Here is a 17,991-nt window from a genome sequence, read left to right on the forward strand (position 1 = left end):
GCAGTTTATTAGTTGTGAAGTAGTTTGGGATGTTCCCGTGAAATTCGACACACGGATTTCTTAAAAAACTGCAAAAACTTTAAATTATTTTATATTTAATATAAAAAGATAGAAACTCGGAACAGGAGTAGGCCATCCAAGCCTGCGCCCCCATTCAATGTGATCATGGTTGACCCTCTAGCTCATCACCAAGCTCCTGCTTTCTCATCTTACCCCTTGGTGCCTTTAGTGTCTAGAAATCTACCTATTTCTTTCTTAAATATATTCAGTGACTTGGCCTCCACAAGCTTCTGTGGTAGAGAATTCCACAGGTCCACCTTCCGCTGAGTGAAGAAATTTCTCCCCACCTCAGCCCTAAATGGCCTAACCTGTGTCCTGATACTATAGTCCCTTGTTCTACACCGCTCCCCAGTCAGAGCAAACATCATCCCAGTGCCTAGTCTGTCCAGTCCTGTCAGAAAGAGACTCCCTCTCATTCTCCAAAGCTCCAGTGAATGCAGGCCAAGTCGACCCAATCTCTCCACATTCAACAGTCCTGTCATCACAGAAGTCAGTCTGGTGAATATTTCACAATGTCCACTCCACCACTTATGCTTCAGTTTGGACAAATTTGATGAGTTGTAATAGGTTGCACTGTGCTTACCTTTCATTTCGTTGGTGCAACTGGTTTACATTTTACCAGCGCCAGGAATAATAGCTCCAAGGATAATACAACAGTATCTATGATGATGTGGTGATGCCGGTGTTGGACTGGGGTGGGCAAGGTGAGAGGTCACACCACACCAGATTATAATCCAACAGGTTTATTTGAAATCGCTTCATCTAACGAAGGAGCAGTGCTCCGAAAGATTGTAATATCAAATAAACCTGTTGGACCATAACCAGGTGTCGTGTGACCAGTATCTATGATGGTTGAGATTGTAATAAGTGTACAACTATTATTCATTAAGAGCTATTGGAAGAATGGAGCTTTGCTCGGCCTGGTTCTTTTTTTTTAACCCTTTATTTTTCTCAAGCATTTTGGACCTGCCACAGCCTTCACTCCAACATTGACATCAGTGGTACTTCTTAAGGTCTGGAATTCCCCCTCCCCACCACACCTCCTCTTAATCCTTCCCCTCCCTGTTTCACAGCGCCAGGGAACCGGGTTCAATTTCCCCGACTTGAGTCACTGTCTGTGCGGAGTCTACACGTTCTGCCTGCGTCTGCGTGGGTTTCCTCCGGGTACTCCGGTTTCCTCCCACAGTCTGAAGGACGTGCTGGTTAGGTGCATTGGCAGTGCTAAATTCTCCCTCAGTGTCCCCGAACAGGCGCCGGAGAGTGGCAACTAGAGGATTTTCACAGTAACTTCATTGCGGTGTTGAAGTAAGCCTATTTGTGACACTAATAAATAAACTTTAAAAAAAACTCTCCTCCTTAAAAATGTTCCTTAAAACCCATCCCTCTGGGCAAGCTTTCAGCCAACTCTCCTGTCATCTACTTCTGTGGCTCATTGTCAATTTACTTTATCTCATTGCACCCTTACGAAGGGCCCTGGGACTTTCTAATGCATTAAAGGTGCAATGTAAATGCAAGTTGTGGCTAAAAGGACTTTCGTACAGATATATTTTCATTATTAATATCTCACCTTGGAACTTTAGTCCTGCAGTTGCTTCTTTGAAAGAGACAGAAAGACATTAATGCTGGTCACACTTAAATCCCAGAGGATGGAAGAGGCAATGTCATGTATCGGTTTGCTTAGTCAGTAAGCAAGTGAGAGCTTGGCATCTTAAAAATAGATGCCCCATTAACCTGTTCATATGCCAGAATAAATTCTTGCTGAATTAAGTAATATACCGGTGCCACTTTTTTTTCTTAAAACGCACAAAAGAGTCACAGTTAAAGTTATGGAACTCAAAGTGCGCAGTCATTAACCCGAGGCGTTTTAACGCCAAACGCAAATGCTAATTCAGCTCACTCACACTGATGGGGTCAGCAAGACTTCCAAGGCAGTTCCCACAAGGTTCACCAATATGCCCTGTTCAAAAATGGATATCTCAAGCACTAAATCAAATAGACAGAACCAAACTGAAGGCGTCATCTGCAAATTGTGCTTTTTCCACTGTGCAGGACAGTGTATATTTTGGGACTAGGGCAGGATTCTGCAAACTACACATTAGACAAACAATGATCAACATGACGTAAGTGCATCTGGTCACCCCCTGCAATCAAATGGAGGGCAGTTAGGAGTGGGCAACAAATGCTGGCCCAGCCAGCCACACCCACAGCCTGAACTGGGACCAGTGTCCCACCTTATTTATCTTTTCCGCAAGAATACTGGTCTTCCTTTGGTTCAAGTGGAGACCGCCCCAACAGTACAGATCCCTCCTGTTCCAATACTGATGCCAATGCCCCATGGAGCGCAGGAGGATTAGGGGTGATCTTATGGAGATCTATAAAATAATGAGGGGTGTAGATCAGCTAGATTGCCAACGTCTTTTCCCAAAGGTAGGGGAGTCTAAAACTACAGGGCATAGGCTTATGGTGAGAGGGGAGAGATGCAAAAGGATCCAGAGGGGCATTTTTTTCACACACAGGGTGGTGAGTGTCTAGAACAAGTTGCCAGAGGTAGTAGAAGAAGTGGGTACAATTTTGTATTTTAAAAAGCATTTAGACAGTTACGTGGGTAAGATGGGTATAGAGGGACATAGGCCAAATGCAGGCAATTGGGACTAACTTAATGGTTTAAAAACTGGACAGTATGGACAAGTTGGGCTGAAGGGCCTGTTCCCATGCTGTAAACCTCTATGATCTTTGATCAAGTGGGCTGTGGGTGAGACTGGTCAGGGAGGGTCTGCAGGCCTTTCAACTGAGTAAATGTCACATGTGACCCTGTCCCCACCAAAGGATTTTGTCAAACAGTGGTCATTAGATAGCAATCAGCAGTGAGAAAGATGCTCAGTGTCCCTCTATCCTAATCCAGGGCCATTCGACTCTATCATACTGATGCCCTTGGCTGTTAGCAAGAAGTAAGTACAAACGCAACATCCCAAATAGAAAGTATTCTTCCTGGATGTATCAGAATGTGGTATGGCTCCTGCTCTGACCAAGACCGCAAGAAACTACAAAGGATTGTGAACGTAGACCAGTCCATCACTCAAACAGCCTCCCATCCATTGAGTCCATCTACACTTTCCTCTGCCTTGGAAAAGTAGCCAGCATAATTAAGGACCCCAGGTACTCCGGACATTCTCTCTTCCACCTTCTTCCATTGGAAAAAAGATACAAAAGTCTGAGATTACGTAACAACCAACTCAAGAACAACTTCTTCTCTGCTGCCATCAGACTTATGAATGGACCAACCATATTGTTGTAGGTAAAATGATACCTCGGCACAAGTTAGTGAGTCAAAGTACAGTGCTTTATTACAAAAGCTTTTGGGAGAAACCTGGCACCTAAAAGCTGTTCACCAGACTTTCTCCTCGAGTACAAGTAAAAGCAGATATTTATACATTTATTGTTCCCGCCCTTAGTCATGTCCACAGTTCTTCAAGCTGTCTGTCATTGTTCGCCATTCATCATGTGATTACTGCTGCCTCAGTGGTTTCTTCCTTGCGTAGCTCGTGTAATCGGGGCAGTCTCAAGGCCGCCGTGTTGTTCCTCTGTTGTCTCAATATTGTTCCTCCTGTCTCAACAGCTGCGGTCTGTGTAGCTGGCATACAAGGTTAAGGTTGCACAAACAGGTCTTGCAATGCTTTGCACAAATCTTTAAGTATTACAAAGTTCATTAACCCATTCCCTTCTTCACATATATGAAGCTGATCTTTCTCTACACGCTAGCTATGACTGTAAAACCACATTCTGCACGCTCTCATTTCCTTCTCTCCTATGCAGTCTGTGAATGGTATGCTTTGTCTGTCTAGCATGCAAGAAACAATACTTTTCACTATATACTAATACATGTGACAATAATAAATCAAATCAAATCAAATTTCTGTGCTGCAAACATTTATGGAAACTCAATGTAGATTATGATCAAACCTGCATTTTTTCTGGTCTTGCTTGGTGACACAGATTTTCAGAATTGACGAAGGAAATAATAGTCATTGTTTCAGCGGGTAACAGGAAGGCACCAGAAGTTGTGACAATGGTTTGAAAAATATGAATAATTTCTTGTGTTTGATTCGATATTTATGTGGAAATAACACTCCAAATTATTGCCAACTGTGTACCAGAGCATGCTGCGAACATGACACGGGTGGCATGGTTAAAGAAACAAATAAGATTGAAATGTTTTTCTCATTTCTTGACTGAGCCAAACTGCTGCTTGATGCAGAGACACAAAGCTTGCCATGCATGAGGGAAACAATATGCACTGTGCCATTCAAACCAGGAACAAAGCTGTCAATGGGGACAGAACACTCAAATCATTCTATGTGCTAATAAGCAACTTGAAAACTACAGGAATGAGAATTAGAAAAATAGAAATAACTCCAGAGCTCAAGGTCAGGTTGGAATTCATCCATGTTATTTTAAACTCTAATCCTTTAATCGCAAAGCTTCTGCTGCACTATCTGGATGACGTAGAGGTCTGAAAATTCCAACTTACGCTTTAGCTGGTGATTTGAACTCCCAGGGCAATGTGGACTTGGGAGAGATCAGATTGTTTGGGTTGTGTTAGTGTGTTAGTTCGCCCCAGACAATGTTGAGGACAGAGATTTGTTTGTGCGATGTCAGCTGCCCACTGTTCAATCGGAGCAGTCTTTAATAAAATCGAGAGGCAGTGGTAAGCTTACCAATTCAGGCTGGATGCATTCTTGGACTCTTTATCACTTGATGTCCCATCGCAAATGTTTCCCTGTCCCTTGAAGGGCAAGTCGTGCCTCACAAATTTGATTGAATCTTTTGAGGAGTTAACTAAGTGTGTTGATGAAGGTAGGGCAGTTGATGTCATATACATGGATTTTAGTAAGGCGTTTGATAAGGTCCCCCATGGTCGGCTTATGATGAAAGTGAGGAGGTGTGGGATAGAGGGAAAGCTGGCCGATTGGATAGGTAACTGGCTGTCTGATCGAAGACAGAGGGTGGTGGTCGATGGAAAATTTTCGGACTGGAGGCAGGTTGCTAGCGGAGTGCCACAGGGATCAGTGCTTGGTCCTCTGCTCTTTGTGATTTTTATTAATGACTTAGAGGAGGGGGCTGACGGGTGAATCAGTAAATTTGCTGATGACACCAAGATTGGTGGAGTAGTGGATGAGGTGGAGGGCTGTTGTAGGCTGCAAAGAGACATAGATAGGATGCAAAGCTGGGCTGAAAAATGGCAAATGGAGTTTAACCCTGATAAATGTGAGGTGATTCATTTTGGTAGGACTAATTTAAATGTGGATTACAGGGTCAAAGGTAGGGTTCTGAAGACTGTGGAGGAACAGAGATCTTGGGGTCCATATCCACAGATCTCTAAAGGGTGCCACTCAAGTGGATAGAGCTGTGAAGAAGGCCTATAGTGTGTTAGCTTTTATTAACAGGGGGTTGGAGTTTAAGAGCCGTGGGGTTATGCTGCAACTGTACAGGACCTTGGTGAGACCACATTTGGAATATTGTGTGCAGTTCTGGTCACCTCACTATAAGAAGGATGTGGAAGCGCTGGAAAGAGTGCAGAGGAGATTTACCAGGATGCTGCCTGGTTTGGAGGGTAGGTCTTATGAGGAAAGGTTGAGGGAGCTAGGGCTGTTCTCTCTGGAGCGGAGGAGGCTGAGGGGAGACTTAATAGAGGTTTATAAAATGATGAAGGGGATAGATAGAGTGAACGTTCAAAGACTATTTCCTCGGGTGGATGGAGCTATTACAAGGGAGCATAACTCTAGGGTTCATGGTGGGAGATAAAGGAAGGATATCAGAGGTAGGTTCTTTACGCAGAGAGTGGTTGGGGTGTGGAATGGACTGCCTGCAGTGATAGTGGAGTCAGACACTTTAGGAACATTTAAGCGGTTATTGGATAGGCACATGGAGCACAACAGGGTGATAGGTAGTGGGATAGCTTGATCTTGGTTTCGGATAAAGCTCGGCACAACATCGTGGCCCAAAGGGCCTGTTCTGTGCTGTACTGTTCTATTTTCTTTGTTCTTCTACAGTTGGCCACCTGACACATCCATGCCCAAAACACCCCTGACTTCTTAGAATCATAGAATCCCTACAGTGCAGAAGGAGGCCATTCGGCCCATCAAGTCTGCACTGACCACAATCCCACCGAGGCCCTATTCCCATAACCCCATACATGTACCCTGCTAATTCCCCTGACACTAGGGACAATTTAGCATGACCAATCAACCTAACTCGCACATCTTTTGACTGTGGGAGCGCCTGGAGGAAATCCACGCAGACACAGGGAGAGTGTGCAAACTCCACACAGACAGTCAACTGAGGCCGGAATTGAACCTGGGTCCCTGGCCAATTGGAAAAGAAACAGATTCTTTTGCTGTCCAATTGGATGGTGCGCTACGTCATTCAAACAGTCTTCTTCTTCAGACCTCTTGATATTTTTGTCATCATTAAACAAAAATAATCCAAGAAAATTTGTTTTACCAGTCTGTGATTTTTCTCCCAGAGTTTCTTGCAGAAGCGTCAGGAAGATGAATTGTTAATTCCTAAAGATCCCAGGACAATTCTGAAGTGTTGGCAACCCTACTCAAGAGGGGATCATCAGGGACAAAGAGCAATTATCCAAGTCACTAAGCTGATGAGGGAGATTGGGTTGAAACACAGGACTTGAAGTAGACCAATTGTGCAGAGGTGCCATTAGGCAATAACTGGACAGCAAGCCACATGAAGAGACACTTGGAGGGTGTAATAAGTCTTCAGAGGCAGAAGTCCCTTCACCAAAATCCCTTTATTAACAATTCCGGCAGCATTACACAGAACACTATTTGTCAGCAGTCTATCTTCGGGAGTTCCAGACAAACTGGCATTTCCGGTTAAATACAAGAAAAGGACTCCCTGATTGGCCCGTCAATTGACTCCTTAATCAGGGAGTCCATATTCCAATAGGATAAACTCAATGGCCTGATTGAAGTCATTAAAGAGGGAATAATTGAAAGATTAGCCAAAAAGTTGGTGTTTTAACAGGAGTCTGTGATGTTCAATTAAGAATTCCATGTCTCTTTCAAGTTGATTACTATGGCCAACAAATTCTGAACAGGACACTAACACTTGAGTATTAAATGTGTTCTTTTTCTGCCATTGTAATGGAGATGCTGAAACATTTATTGAGATAGTTAGAGGCATTTGAACACTGCCCTTCCAGAGTATAATACCAAAGCTTAGCAGTTGTGTAAATTCTCACTCCAATTTGTCCTCTTTCTGCAAGTCTCCAGACTCCGATTAAACATCTCTCCCCATAACAATGGCCCAATCTCAATGCATGAAAGATAATACAAATTGCTTGTCAAAAATGAAACTGGTCCAGATAAGATTTTGGTGTGTAATTTCGATGAAAGAATGATGTACTTCTGTGTTGAAAAATGTAATGAAATATGTATGCCAAATTTTGTACACTCAAAAGCCAAATTGTGCACTGAACATAAATGTGTAGAAGCTACATACAATATAAATTGTTAAAATAAAGCATCTTCCTTGATCATTCACCCAAGTATGAAAGGTTACAAGTTATAGTAAAAGGCAAAATATTCATTCTGACACTGTTTTAAATGTTTATGTCAACACAGATATTCTTCTGATTGGAAAACAAAATCATTCAGTCTTCGGATAGTTGTAGCTGGACATACCCATTCAAGATAGAGTCATAGAGGTTTACAGCATGGAAACAGGCCCTTCGGTCCAACTTGCCCATGCCGCTCCTTTTTTTTTAACCCTTAAGCTAGACCCAGTTGCCTGCATTTGGCCAATATCCCTCTACATCCATCTTACCCATGTAAGTGCTTTTTAAAAGACAAAATTGTACCCGCCTTTACTATTACCTCTGGCAGCTTGTTCTAGACACTCACCACCCTCTGTGTGAAAAAATTGCCCCTCTGGACACTTTTGCATCTTTCCCCTCTCAACTTAAACCTTTAGTTTTAGACTCCACTACCATAGGGAGTCCTTTTCTTGTATCTAACTGATCTATGCCTCTCATTACTTTATAGACCTCTATCAGATCTCCCCTCAGCCTTCTATGCTCCAGAGAGAAAAGTTCCAGTCTATCCAGCTTCTCCTTATAACTCAAACCATCAAGTTCTGCTAGCATCTAGTAAATCTTTTCTGCACTCTTTCTAGTTTAATAATATCCTTTCTATAATAGGGTGACCAGAACTGTACACAGTATTCCAAGTGTGGCCTTACCAATGTCTTGTACAACTTCAACAAGACGTCCCAACTCCTGTATTCAATGTTCTGACCAATGAAACCAAGCTTGCCGAATGCCTTCTTCATCACCCTGTCCACCTGTGACTCCACTTTCAAGGAGCTATGAACATGTACCCCCTAGATCTATTTTCTTATCTGGAAAGATGCAGAATTGGTCCCCTCCCCAAGAGGTCCCAATGTGATGACTCAGTGGGAATTGCTCTGGAAGCTTGTACTTCTGATGGGCAACTTCTCAGCTTCCAGGGAACCTCTGAAAAAGTCTCAAAATCTGAGTTAAAGATGGAGACTTCAGACAGCTTCTACATACTTAGCTGGATAATTACCCAAGACATGTTAGAAAGAAGAATTTTAGACTAACTCCTGAGTTACTATCCAGCTGACCCACAGTCACTCACACTGACCAACCCATACCCTCCTCAGCTCCTCCTTGACACCCCCAACTCCCCCCTCGTCTACCAAATGCTCTGACCTTCTGACTCTCCCACTGTCACACTGACACACCATTGTCCTGACCTGACTAGCTCCCATCAACTGACTACCCCTGACACGATAATATCCCCCCCCAACCAGACTTAACTAGGCCCACAACCAAACACTGAAGGAAGTCAGCATTAGTAGAGAAATGGTTTTAGGGAAATTGATGGGATTGAAGGTGAATAAATCTCCAGGTCCTGATAATCTTCATCCCAGAGTACTTAAGGAAGTGGCACTGAAAATAGTGGATCCATTGGTGGCTATTTTAAATTTTATAAAGTTTATTAATTACTCACAAGTCAGCTTACATTAACACTGCAATGAAGTCACTGTGAAAATCCCCAAAATTTCCAAAATTCTTTGGTCTCTGGAATAGTTCCTACAGATTGGAGGATAGCTAATGTAAGCTGGACTTACGGATAGCGATGAGCATTGTTGGGCAATACAGCAAGATATAGAGAGGCTGGAAAATTGGGCAGAGAGGTGGCAGATGGAATTTAATCCAGATAAATGTGAAGTGATGCATTTTGGAAGAAATAATGTAGGGAGGAGTTATACAATAAATGGCAGAGCCATCAAGAGTATAGAAACACAGAGGGACCTAGGTGTGCAAGTCCACAAATCCTTGAAGGTGGCAACACAGGTGGAGAAGCTGGTGAAGAAGGCATATGGTATGCTTGCCTTTATAGGACGGGGTATAGAGTATAAAAGCTGGAGTCTGATGATGCAACTGTATAGAACACTGGTTAGGCCACATTTGGAGTACTGCATCCAGTTCTGGTCGCCGCACTACCAGAAGGACGTGGAGGCATTAGAGAGAGTGCAGAGAAGGTTTACCGGGATGTTACCTGGTATGGAGGGTCTTAGCGTTGAGGAGAGATTGGGTAAACTGGGGTTGTTCTCCCTGGAAAGACGGAGAATGAGGGGAGATCTAATAGAGGTGTACAAGATTATGAAGGGAATAGATAGGGTGAATGGTGGGAAGCTTTTTCCATCAGAAGTGACGATCACGAAGGGTCACGAGCTCAAGGTGAGAGGGGCGAAGTATAACTCAGATATTAGAGGGATGTTTTTTACACAGAGAGTGGTGGGGGCCTGGAATGCGCTGCCAAGTAGGGTGGTGGAGGCAGGCACGCTGACATTGTTTAAGACTTACCTGGATAGTCACATGAGCAACCTGGGAATGGAGGGATACAAACAATTGGTCTAGTTGGACCAAGGAGCGGCTAGGCTTGGAGGGCCGAAGGGCCTGTTTCCTGTGCTGTACTGTTCTTTTGTTCTCACTATTCAAAAAGGGAGGTAGAGCAGTCAGTACTGGGGAAGTTACTGAGCGTCATTATCAAGGATTTCATAACTCAGCATTTGGAAGGCAGTGGTATAATCTGACAAAGTCAGCATGGATTTACAAAAGGGAAAAAATGCTTGACGGATGTATTGGAATTGTTTGAGGATGTAACTAGTAGAATTGACCGAGGAGAACCAGTTGATGTGGTTTATTTAGATTTTCAGAAGGCTTTCGACGAGGTCTCACATAACAGACTATGATGTAAAGTTAAAGCACATGGGATTGCAGGTAATGTCTTGAGATGGATAGAAAGCTGGTAAGCAGATAGGAAGCAAAGAGTTGACGTAAATGGGTCTTTTTCAGATTGGCAGTGAGTGATTAGTGGGGTTCCGCAGGGATCTGTGCTAGGACCTCAATTTTCACATTATATATGAATGATTTGGAAGAGGGAGCTGAATGCATTATCTCCAAATTTGCACATGATACAAATTTGGGTGGGAGGGTGAGCTGTGAGAAGGATGCAGAGATGCTTCAGTGTGATTTGGACAGGCTGAGTGGATGGGCATGTGCATAGCAGATACAGTATAATATGGATAATGTGAGGTTATCCACTTTGGAAGCAATAATAGGAAGACAGGTTATGACAAGTGTAAATTGAGAGAGGTGGATACTCAATAAGGCCTTGGAGTCCACATGCATCAGTCGCTGAAAGTAAGCACGCAGGTACAGCAGGCAGTAAAGGAGGCAGATGGTATGTTGGTCTTAATAGTGAGAGGATTTGAGTATAGTGATAGGGATGATTTGCTGCAATTGGATAAGGTGTTGGTGAGGCCACACCAGCAGTATTGTGTGCAGTTTTGGTGTCCTTATCTGAGGAAGGATGTCCTTGCTCTCGAGGGAGTATAGTGAAGGTTTACCAGGCTGATTCCTGGGATGGCAAGTCAGTCATATGAGAAGAGACTAAGTCGGTTAGAATTATATTCACTGGAGTTTAGAAGAGGGGATCTCATAGAAACTTATAAAATTCTCACAGGGTTAGACAGGGTAGATTCAGAAAGAATGTTTCCAATGGTGGGGGAGTCCAGAACTAGCAGGGCATAGTTTGAGGATAAAGGGTAAACCTTTTAGAACTGAGATGAGGAGAGATTTCTTCACCCTGACGGGGTGAATGTTTGGAATTTGCTACCACAGAATGTAGTTGAGGCCAAAACGTCTGTTTTCAAGAAGAAATTTGCACTTACTTCACTCAGACAGTTGAGAACCTTTGGACTCTTTCATGGGATGTGGGCATCACTGGGCCAACATTTATTGTCCATCCCTGAGGGGCAATTAGCAGTCAAACACATTACTGGAGTCACATGTAGGCCAGACCGGGTAAGGATAGCCAATTTCCTTCCCTAAGGTCGTTTGTGAACCAGATGTCTTTTTTTTTCCAACAATCGACAATTGTTTCATGGTCATCAGTAGATTCTTAATTTCAGATATTTTTTATTCAATTCAAATTCCATCCCCTACAGTGGTAGGATTTGACCCTGGGTCCCTCTGGGTCTCTGGATTAGTTGTCCAGTGACAATACACTACACCACTGCTTCCTCTACTGCAGAGAACTGTGAATGCTCAGATGTCGAGTACATTCAGGGCAGAGACAGACATGTTTGTTTTCAAAGAGAATGATGGGACATAGGGATTGGATGGGAAGATGGCGTTGATGTAGAAGGTCAGTCATGATTTCATTATGAACATATGAACATAAGAACTAGGAGCAGGAGTCAGCCATCTGGCCCTTTGAGCCTGCTCCGCCATTCAATAAGATCATGACTGATCTTTTGTGGACTCAGCTCCACTTACCCGCCGCTCACCATGTTCCTTAATTCCTTTACTGTTCAAAAATTTATCTATCTTTGCCTTAAAAACATTCAATGAGGTAGCCTCAACTGCTTCACTGGGCAGGGAATTCCGCAGATTCACAACCCTTTGTGTGAAGAAGTTCCTCCTCAACTCAGTCCTAAATCTGCTCCCCCTTATTTTGAGGCCATGTCCCCCAGTTCTAGTTTCACCTGCCAGTGGAAACAACTTCCCTGCTTCAATCTTATCTATTCCCTTCATAATCCTATATGTTTCGATAAGCTCTCCCCTCATTCTTCTGAATTCCAATGAATATAGCCCCAGTGTACTCAGTCTCTCCTCATAAGCCAACCCCCTCAACTCTGGAATCAACCTAGTGAATCTCCACTGCACCCCCTCCAATGCCAGTATATCTTTTCTCAAGTAAATCACAAAGCAGGCACAAGGGGCCTTATGGCTCACTCCTAATCCTATTTCTATGTTTAATATGTCACTGCTCTCAAGTGCTGAGGAATGCATTCTAAGCTATTACGCTGTCTGATTGCACTGATTCATTGAAAATTTTGCATTTATCATTACACAAATAAATTTCATGGAATCAGAGAATCCCTACAGTGCAGAAGGAGGCCATTCGGCTCATCGAGTCTGCACTGACCACAATCCCACCCAGACCCTATCCCCATAACCTCATGCATTAACCCTAGCTAGTCCCCCTGACACTAAGGGGCAATGTAGCATGGCCAATCCACCTAATCAGCACATCTTTCGGACACAGACACATGGAGAATGTGCACACTCCACACAGACAGTGACCCAAGCCAGGAATTGAACCCAGGTCCCTGGCACTGTGAGGCAGCAGTGCTAACCTCTGCGCCACAGTGCCACCCTTGAAGCTTGAACTGTAAGTTCAGTGCAATTCCAAAGCATATTTTGGTGTAAATTCCCTATGAAGCACAAATGGAAACTCTACTCTATGTTTTATTGAAGTTATTATCACAACATCTTGGATGGCTGACATTTCAATGTAAAATGCCACAGTCTATTCACTATATTCGAGTTTATTTGTGATTGGAATATTGTTTGGTTCAAGATGTTGATTGAGGGACATGAAAGATTTATAAACCCCTTGTCTGTGTTGGACAATTAACGCCAATTAATTTGAATCATTTTGAATGGAATGAAACCTCTCACAAACGAACTTGCTTGCAGCAGAATTCCTGCAGTCTTTGAATAAAACATTCTGCTATCTCTGTACCAGCTCTTGGTCAACAGATTGGATATGATCCAGAAATGACTCACAGTGATGTTATCAACTAACTCAAACTTCCTTTCCTTCTTTAGGCAGATGAGCAAACTGACTTCAAATTGCAAAAGCAGAATTAGATAGAATTTGCAGCACAGAAAGCAAGCTGTTCATTCGAACAGGTCCATGCTGATGGTTATCCTCCTGAAGAATTCAATTCAATTCAATTCAATTTTATTGTCATTGTATAATGCACAAATACAACGAAAAGTGAGCTTGCAGGCACCCAAGATACAAAGAAAAACCTGGATGAGGGCGTAGAAGGATGGATTAGTAAATTTGCGGATGACACTAAAGTCGGTGGAGTTGTAGACAGTGCGGAGGGAAGTGGCAGGTTACAGGGGGACATAGATAAGCTGCAGAGCTGGGCTGAGAGGTGGCAAGTGGAGTTTAATGCGGAAAAGTGTGAGGTGATTCACTTTGGAAGGAGTAACAGGAATACAGAGTACTGGGCTAATGGTAAGTTACTTGGTTGTGTGGATGAACAGAGGGATCTGGGTGTCCATGTGCATAGATCCCTGAAAGTTGGCACCCAGGTTGATAGGGTTGTTAAGAAGGCGTATGATGTGTTAGCTTTTATTGGTAGAGGGATTGAATTTCGGAGCCATGAGGTCACGCTGCAACTGTACAAAGCTCTGTTGCGGCCGCACTTGGAGTATTGCGTACAGTTCTGGTCGCCGCATTATAGGAAAGATGTGGAAGCGTTGGAAAAGGTGCAGAGGAGATTTACCAGGATGTTGCCTGGTATGGTGGGAAGATCGTATGAGGAAAGGCTGAGGGACTTGAGGTTGTTTTCGTTAGAGAGAAGAAGGTTAAGAGGTGACTTAATAGTGGCATACAAGATAATCAGAGGATTAGATAGGGTGGATAGTGAGAGCCTTTTTCCTCAGATGGTGATGGCTAGCATGAGTGGACATAGCTTTAAATTGAGGGGTGAGAGATATAGGACAGATGTTAGAGGTAGGTTCTTTACTCAGAGAGTAGTAAGGGCGTGGAATGCCCTTCCTGCAGCAGTAGTGGACTCATCAACATTAAGAGCATTCAAATGGTTATTGGATAAACATATGGATGATATTGGAATAGTGTAGATTAGAGGGGCTTTAGATTGGTTTCACTGGTCGGCGCAACAACGAGGGCCGAAGGGCCTGTCCTACGCTGTAATGTTCTATGTTCGATGTTCTAAAAATAAGAACCTCCTCCTGCCCCTCTTCATTTACGCTCCCCCCCCCCCCCCAGTCCCCACCCCCATCAATATATCCTTCTCTCCCTTTCTCTCTTATATGGCTTTTCCTCAAATACATCTAAATTATTCACCTCAATTACTCCCTGTGGCAGCAAGTTCCATTTTCTAAACCCTTTGGGTTGAGAAGTTTCTCCCAAATTCCCGATTGGATTTATTAGTTTTCTCTTCCCACACCGAGTAGGTCGAGCCTCACAAACCTTATTGAGTTCTTTGAGAAGGTGACCAAAGAGGTGGATGAGGGTAAAGCGGTTGATGTTGTGTATATGGATTTCAACAAAGCATTTGATAAGGTTCCCCATGGTAAGCTTTTGCAGAAAATACAGACACATGGGATTGAGGGTGATTTAGTGGTTTGGATCAGGAATTGGCTAGCTGTAAGAAGACAGAGGGTGGTGGTTGTTGGGAAATATTCATCCTGGAGTTCAGTTACTAGTGGTGTACCGCAAAGATCTGTTTTGGGGCCACTGCTGTTTGTCATTTTTATTAATGACCTGGGTGAGGGTGTGGAAGGATGGATTAGTAGATTTGCGGATGACACTAAAGTCGGTGGAGTTGTAGACAGTGCGGAGGGAAGTGGCAGGTTACAGAGGGACATAGATAAGCTGCAGAGCTGGGCTGAGAGGTGGCAAATGGAGTTTAATGCGGAAAAGTGTGAGGTGATTCACTTTGGAAGGAGAAACAGGAATACAGAGTACTGGGCTAATGGTAAGATACTTCGTTGTGTGGATGAACAGAGGGATCTGGGTGTCCATGTGCATAGATCCCTGAAAGTTGGCACCCAGGTTGATAGGGTTGTTAAGAAGGCGTACGGTGTGTTAGCTTTTATTGGGAGAGGGATTGAATTTCGGAGCCAGTAGGTCATGCTGCAACTGTACAAAACTCTGGTGCGGCCGCATTTGGAGTATTGAGTACAGTTCTGGTCGCCGTATTATAGGAAAGATGTGGAAGTGTTGGAAAGGGTGCAGAGGAGATTTACCAGGATGTTGCCTGGTATGGTGGGAAAATCGTATGAGGAAAGGCTGAGGGGCTTGAGGTTGTTTTCGTTCGAGGGAAGAAGGTTAAGAGGTGACTTAATAGAGGCATACAAGATGATCAAAGGATTAGATAGGGTGGATAGTGAGAGCCTTTTTCCTCGGATGGTGATGGCTAGCACGAGGGGACATAGCTTTAAATTGAGGGTTGAGAGATATAGGACAGATGTTAGAGGTAGGTTCTTCACTCAGAGAGTAGTAAGGGCGTGGAATGCCCTGCCTGCAGCTGTAGTGGACTCGTCAACATTAAGAGCATTCAAATGGTCATTGGATAAACATATGGATGATATTGGAATATTGTAGGTTAGAGGGGCTTTAGATTTGTTCCACTGGTCGGCGCAACATCGAGGGCCGAAGGGCCTGTACTGCGCTGTAATGTTCTATGTTCTATGTTCTATGAGTGGTGCACAAAGCGAACTTTCCACTGTTCTGTGAGAGTTCTCTCGCCAGAGTCCTTTCGCTTGACGGGCGCTACTCTGCATCAAACATAGTGAGGAGAAATTTCTTCACCCAGGGGGTGGTGAATGTGTGGAATTCACTACCACAGAAAGCAGATGAGGCCAAAGCGTTGTCTGATTTCAAGAAAGAAATTAGATAAAGCTCTTGAGGCGAAAGGAATCAAGGAATATGGGGGGAAGGGGGGATCAGGATATTGAATTTGATGATCAGCCATGATGAAAATGAATGGCGGAGCAGGCTCAAAGGACCAAATGGCCTATTCCTGCTTCTAGTTTCTTTGTTCCTCGGGCTGACCAGGAGTCTCTCCCACTCATACCACCTGCTATACTGTTAAAAGCAGCTTGCAGGTTGATACTTAATCTGTTTGGTTGCATTATGAATACAACTTCATTGGCCACCAATTCCTGGGGTGGGTTTGGAGCAACCTGGAGTCCAGTACCTGTCCTTCTGGCGGGAGCCACGGGCTCCCTGGAGGCGCTGCTGAACACATGCGTGCAGCACAAAGGGTTTGATGTTAAATATGTGAATTTATATTGGGGGATTTTTCAACCCACTCGCTCTGGCAGGGTCTTCTGCTCCCAACAAAGCTTGTGGTGGGCTGCCTGGCGACAAGGTGGGCAAGCCATGCAAAAACTGAGAGACTTCAGATACCACATCCGCCATGACAGCGGGTCCAGAAAATCCAGAAATTGTTGACGTAATTGTTTTAATTTCCCAAAACGCCATTGATTTGGATAAGGTTCCATTCGATTGGAAAATAGTGATTAGAACTCCTTTATTCAAAAATGGAGGGAGACAGAAGCAGCAAACTGAAGACCAGTGAGCTTAACATCTGGCAGAGCGAAAATGTCACAAACTATTATTAGAGATGTTGTGGCAGGACATTTAGAAAAATCCATGCTTATCAGGCAGAGTCAACATGGTTTTGTGAAAGGGGAATTATCTTGAACCTATTTGTTAAATATTTTTGAAGAAATAACAGGTGCTGTAGATAAAGGAGGACCAGTGGATGTGCTTTACTGAGATTTCCAGAAGGCATTTGACAAGGTGTCACATCAAAGGTTATTGTAAAAAATGTAGCAGGTAACATATTGTCATGGATAGAAGATTGCCAACGGGAAACAGAACAAGCATAAATGGATCATGGGCGGCACAATGAAGAGGTGTTTATTGTCTCCAGCCAGGACAGTTAGTGAGATTTTGCAAACCCAGGCAAGTCGTAGGGGTTACAGATAGTGTGACATGAACCCAAGATCCCAGTTGAGGCCGTCCTCGTGTGTGCGGAACTTGGCTATCAGTTTTTGCTCGGCGATTCTGCGTTGTCGTGTGCCGTGAAGGCCGCCTTGGAGAACACTTACCCGAAGATCAGCCTCTGATCCAAGGCGGCCTTCACAACACACGACAACACAGAATCGCCAAGCAGAAACTGATAGCCAAGTTCCGCACACATGAGGACGGCCTCAACCGGGATCTTGGGTTCATGTCATTGTGGTGACCCACTGTAATTACATGTTGTATGCCTGGACACACCCCTGCTGCACCTGGCCCGAGACTCCTCCCTTTCCACCTGAGACTCCTCCCTTTCCACCTGAACCAGGTATAAAGGTGACGGTTCCTCCTCCCTGCCTCAGTCTGGGCCAGGTTAGCTACAAGGGTGTGTTCCAGTTCTTTGCGATTAAAAGCCTGTTATTTTCACTCACTCGCTGGAGTCCTCGTAATTGATGGTGCATCAGTCATACTATCTGTAACCCCCACGATTTGCCTGGGTTTGCAAAATCTCACTAACTGTCCTGGCTGGAGACAATACACACCTCTTTAACCTGTGATTATCCCTCTCTCCACTCGCATTGTCTGTTCCTGTAAAGACTTGATTACCTGTAAAGACTTGCATTCCAACCATTATCTTGTAAATTGAGTCTGTGTATATGTATGCCCTGTTTGCGAACACAACTCTTCACTCACCTGAAGAAGGAGCAACACTCCAAAAGCTTGTGCTGCAAAATAAACCCGT

The sequence above is a fragment of the Mustelus asterias genome, chromosome 4, assembly GCF_964213995.1.
Source record: "Mustelus asterias chromosome 4, sMusAst1.hap1.1, whole genome shotgun sequence".
NCBI lineage: Eukaryota > Metazoa > Chordata > Chondrichthyes > Carcharhiniformes > Triakidae > Mustelus > Mustelus asterias.